The sequence below is a fragment of the Equus przewalskii genome, chromosome 20, assembly GCF_037783145.1.
Source record: "Equus przewalskii isolate Varuska chromosome 20, EquPr2, whole genome shotgun sequence".
Classification (NCBI taxonomy): Eukaryota; Metazoa; Chordata; class Mammalia; order Perissodactyla; family Equidae; genus Equus; species Equus przewalskii.
The window spans coordinates 43,076,116-43,081,988 of record NC_091850.1 but is presented as its reverse complement, the minus strand read 5'-3'; the positions used below and the strand labels follow the sequence as shown (position 1 = coordinate 43,081,988).

At 37.9% G+C, this 5,873-nt stretch overlaps 1 long non-coding RNA gene across 1 annotated transcript in view; it reads left to right on the top strand.

Moving 5' to 3' along the window:
* Nucleotides 1-5,873, top strand: part of LOC103549738 (uncharacterized) — a 136,683-nt gene that overhangs the window by 38,368 nt on the left and 92,442 nt on the right. The gene's annotated exons all lie outside the window — the stretch shown is intronic.

Here is a 5,873-nt window from a genome sequence, read left to right as displayed (position 1 = left end):
GACTTCAGGAGGGGCCCAGTACCTTATAAAGGGCTCCCAGGATGCCATCAGAGCCACCCGAGAATCTCATTGGATCTCCTCAGTCACCTGATTCCTAACCTAATCACGCTGTGCAGGGTTCCGCTGACGCACACAGGAAGGGCGAGGCACAGGATGTGTCCCCTAAGGGCTGGCACCGTGCCATCTCTTAGAATTCTGTGTGCTACAGAGTTCCTGAAAGTTTACATTTCGTGATAATAACGGAAACATTTGCAGTAAAAAGAAGACATATCTATAAAGCTGCATTTTAGAAAACCTAAATGGCTGCACAATTACCTCAATTAATTAGGCAGCATGTCCATTTTCAGGTGCTTTGAGAACATGTTGGGCTGGGGAGGGCAAAACAGGAAACCTAAATAGCCGTTCCTCTAGCTACCTCCTGGGCGGGGCTGAGATGGCCGTTTGGCACTCTTCTCCCAAAGAGGGCTATGCGGAATTCCCCTCGGGGGCTTGTGGGGAAGCTTAAGCTTTCCTAATAAATTAGACTTATACCACTTCACTGACCCCTCTACCGCTTCTTCTGTGTTGAACATGGATGTGATGCCTGGAGCTGAGCCATCCTTCTTGCTATCAGGATGGAAATGCCATGAAGCTCAAGGTGGCGGCTCCTCTCCTCACAGAGCTGCTGAACCAATGCCAGAGCTACTACTTGCAGACTTCTGGCTTCCTGGGAAAATAAGCCCCTAAATTAATCCACTGTTAAAAGACTTTTCTGGTACTTGCAGTTGAAAGTTATGACAACTGATATAAATCATGTTTAATGTCCTAAAGAACATGAAATTCCATGACATCAAATTCACGGAATGAGTAAACACCACTGCTTTTGTATGTATTTTTACCATGACTTTTTATAATAATAATTTGATAAAAAATAGTCTGTTATTAAGGATTGAATCCTATGGCATTAGCTGGGAGTGCTTTGGGAGTTTAGGCTGCCATTTTTGATTGAGCTTTGTTGTCAGTGCCGGTTTAGATTTTAAAAAAATTGACTTGTTGAAGGACAATTGGGCATGTCTACAGATAGAATAAGTATTGAGAAATTGTTAAAAATAAGATTTTTTACTTATGAAGTGTATAATGAATGCTAAATATTGAGTCTTAGACATAAGTTAATGTGTTATATTGTATAAGTAAGAAGAGTGAAATTTGACACCAAGAAATGGTACCCTTTAAAGTAATCTTGGGTATCCAGATTGATCAGATTTCGATTGCCAGTGAGTCAAAGGAAAGACTTTGCCTATAGGGCAGAATGACATACAATGGACACCATTACAAGAGACATGGAGTAGGGTATTGAGTCAAAGAGACATTAATACATGATGAAACAATTAATTTTGTCACTCATTCATGATTCTTCCAAAACAAACATAAAAGACACCAAACAGATATTGATGAACTCATTAAGTACATCAAAATATTTCGTACTACTTTTTTAGCTAAGTTGGTTAAGTACAATATTAATGAGGTCAAGATCATATCTTAGATCCCTGGGTAGCCTAGCTAATTTGCACAAAGGAAATTACATTTTATAAGCATGGATTCTATGACTAACTTAGATCACTTATGAAATATATGTCACTGATCATAAAGAACAAGGGAGGAAAAGTACACAGAAGTTTCAGGGAAAAATCTATGATTATTACTGAGCAACAACTTTAAACACCTGAAAGTATAGAATTGCAGAAAGTAAATGTATCATAGAGTTTTATAGCTCAGTGGTTTTCGACAAATACTGTTAATTGCAGAATTGTTTGTTCAAAGACTTCTTTGGATGTCCAATACATAAAACAGAGAGTTGCCCTGGCTGATGAGGAAGTAACTGAGGGGTCTGCAAACCAACAGCCTGGTGATTCTTATGCCTGTCTCCTCCTCTGGCCTCCATCCTTTCATCTTCCACCAAAACCATCCTCTCAAATAATTTTTAAAATGTGAGAAGAGGAGTTCTGTGAAGCACAGTTGTTAAAACACTGATCTAGCCAGATGCTCTCATTTCTGAAATCAGGAAATGCCAACCGGTCTGAGCTCATCCAGTCAGGCACTGGCAAATCTGCTACTAAAACTCAGGTAGTGGAATTCTTTCTGTATCGTATAACTCAATAATTCACATTTATTTATCTCCCACATAACAGACAGTTGATCATTCCAGATGGGTGAGTAGCTGCGCTCCACGTTGTTAGTTATTCAGGGATCCATGTTGTTCCAGTTATGGTATTCCATCATCACCTTGGGCAGGGTCATCATCTCCACGAGGGAAAGTTGATTGCAAAGGATTCCAGTTGGCACTAAGAAGAGAGTGTAGACGAGGCATGCCCATGAAATTGAGACCTAGGCCTGAGAGTAGAACCTAAACACATGGCCATACCTTTAACTACAAGTGAGGCTGGGTGGCCACATGCAGGGGAGAAGGGAAGACAGATTTTGGAGGACAAGTGGGAATCTCTGTCATGGAGCCCTGTCGATTCCAACAATTGTGAAACAGATGCATAATCTTCAGTTCTAATAGTAAAATTATGTTTGGGAAATCTTCAAAATCCTTTCATATCTGTTTCTCACTAGATCCTCATGAAAACCTAATGAAGTCGAAAGAGCAGGAATATCCATGCCTGTGTCAAAAGTGAGCGGTAGGCTTTAGAAAGAACAGCAATAGCGGCCTTTTAAGATAAGATTTTGTAACACATTAGTATTACTCCCAGCATGGCTGTCAAACCTCTAAGAAAGGCAGCTCATTAGTAGAAATGATATTTTTGACTAGGATATAAAATCTTTTTTCCTTCTTTTTCTTCCTATTTCTTAAACATGTTTCAGTCACTGTGTAGATTTTCTACTTCCTTTAGTAGATTGTATACTCCTTGAGGGAAGTATAAGGTATTAGCTGCTTTAGGATTTCCATGGCCTTTACTGAAATGTCTTAAACGTAGATACTTAGTGAGTAAATTTCATGTAAGTTTTAAATATCGATGACTGCCTAATTGGTAATGATTGAACTAGAGCAGTTATAGAGGTCTTAGTTGACTTATTTTTTAGGATTTTTCTTTACTTTGAAGTAGGCGTTTAAGGCTTGATAACAAAACTTTCAACACAGTAAAAGGACATGAAATGGACATTAACATAAAAATAGCTCTAGACAGACCAGTTTGTAAATAATATTAAGCTCATGCATGAAAATCAGGTACTGTAATACTAAGGGTCAATAAATTGACTTATTATAGGAACAAACTCCTTCGTTTTAAAAAGATAAATACAACATTTGGCTGAGCTCATATTTGAGTTTCGGCTATCAATATATCATGCATGGTAAAATATTGAATGTGAAAATGTGACTTGGTGAATTGAGGGGGAAGACAAAAAAGCAGAACCTCTCTGTACTCTGTTCATCCATTCCATCACCTCCTTCCAGAAGGGTTTTCTGGCAGTTTTGAACGTTAAGAAAACCTATATTGTAGGTTGTTGCCTTCCAGATTCTGTTTTGTGGAATGACATTTTGGACAGTGTTTAATAGGCATGGCATTAAAAAAACTGTTCTCTAGCCAAAGAACATTGGAAAGGGATGTATACTTCAGTCCCTCTTGGAGATTTGCAATAAATGCCAGCATATTAAGGGATGAGTTGAAGTACAAATGATCTAAGGTACAAATTCTTTAACCTTGTATCTTCCGTGCTGTTGACTGCCAAGTGTGTTTCCCTTCCGCCTCCCAGCCACAAACACCTACTATCATTCCATAGATCGTGGATGTATATTTGCTATTATTTCGGAAACAGTAGTAGGACTAATCTCAGACTTTTGAAACAAGATAAAAGGCATATGTAAAATGTTGAAAATATTTGATATCTGTTAACTATTCAAATACACAAACCAAATGCAGTTGTAGAAATTGGTCTATGATGTTTTCTGATAATTTCAAATTTCATTTTCATAAATAACATTGCTGCACTTTCAAGAAGCAAAAAAAATTTTTAGAATAAATCTTACTCATTTTTATTATTTTGGATTTTAATGTTTCCCCTTACACACTGTGACGTTACTTAAATGCATAAATATGGGCACATCATTTATGTTTCTGGTTCTCCTCTTTTTTCTTTGCTCCACCCTCTGTATTTCTTCTCCCTTTCACCCACATTAGCATTCCTGTCTCTACTGAGTATAACTCACATCATCAATGGATTATGTGTCCTTCCGCATATTTCATCTGGAATCATGCATTTGGAGACACATCCACACATTGAAGGATAGGCTTCTGGAGGTCAACTTCTTGAATTTGCACCTTGTGCTGGCACTTGCTGTGTGACCTTGGAGAAGCTTGCTAACTTCTCAGTGGCTCAGTTTCCTTACTTTTAAAGTGAGGTTAACAGAGAAGTTGTGGAGATTAAGTGAATCAGTTCATCCTACATGCTTAGAAAAGTGCCTGGTAGATATTGAATATTCAATAGTGTCAGTCACTAGTGTCATTACTATTTTATTCTTAAATCTGTTGATAGCTTGCTTTTCAAAATGTGATCATATATGCACAATTTTCTTCCTCTTATTTTCCTCACTGAGTTATACTTTGTGGAATTCATTCCAAATCAACTGATTTACCTTAATATCTTCATTTTTTCCTATGGTGTGGATGTCTCATAAGGTATTCAGCCATTCACCTAGTGATGGAATTTCATTTTATTTCTAGTGTTTTACCATTATGAAGAATGCTACAATAAACCCCTGAGTTTTATGTCTTTGTATTTTTTCCCTTTACAAATTTTTAATTTAAAATACACATAAAATTTACCATTTGAACTATGTTTAGGTGTAAAGTTCAGTAGTGTTAAGCCAATTCACATTGTCCTGAAAGCAATCTCCAGAACTTTCTTCATCTTGCAAAACTGAAGCTCTGTACTTATTAAACAATAATTCTTCATTTCCTTCTCCCCTCAGCCCCTGAAAACCATCCTTTTACTTTCTTTCTTTTTTTTTTTTAATGATTGGCACCTGGGCTAACAACTCTTGCCAATCTTTTTTTTTTTTCTACTTTATCTCCCCAACCCCCACCCCCCGTACACAGTTGTATATCTTAGTTGCAGGTCCTTCTAGCTGTGGGATGTGGGACGCCTCCTCAACATGGCCTGAGGAGCGGTGCCATGTCCATGCCCAGGATCCGAACCCTGGGCCGCCACAGCAGAGCGCGTGAACTTAACCACTGGGCCACGGAGCCGGCCCCTTCGTCCTTTTACTTTCTGTCTCTAAGAATTTGACTATGCTGGTTACCTCCTATTAGTGGAATCATATAGTATTAGTCTTTTTTGTGGCTGGCTTATTTCACTTAGCATAATGTCCTCCTGGTTCATCCATGTTGTAACATGTCGGAAATTCCTTCCTTTTTAAGTTTGAATATATTCCATTGTATTATATGTTGCATTTTGTTTATCCACTCACCTGTTGATGGACACTTGCGTTACTACCACTTTTTGGCCTATTGTGAATAATCATGCTATGAACATGGGTGTATAAATATCTCTTCAAAACCCTGCTTTCAATTCTTTTGAGTATAAATCCAGAAGTGGAATTGCTCGATCACATGGTAATTCTATTTTTAATTTTTTGAGGACCTGCTATACTGTTTTCCATAGCAGTGACACCGTTTCACTGTATTGGCTTTTTATTTCTATTGGCTTTCCCTTAGCATTTTGAGCCCTGAGTAGATTAATAGCTTTTAGAGATTATTTATACAAGAATAAGAAAAAAAATGAGGGAAAGTCCCAGTGAAATCTACCATAACATATGGAATCATCCGGGAAGGAGTCCAGAAGAACTGGGTTTGGAACTGATGCAGCCACTGTCTAATACATCATAAATAGTT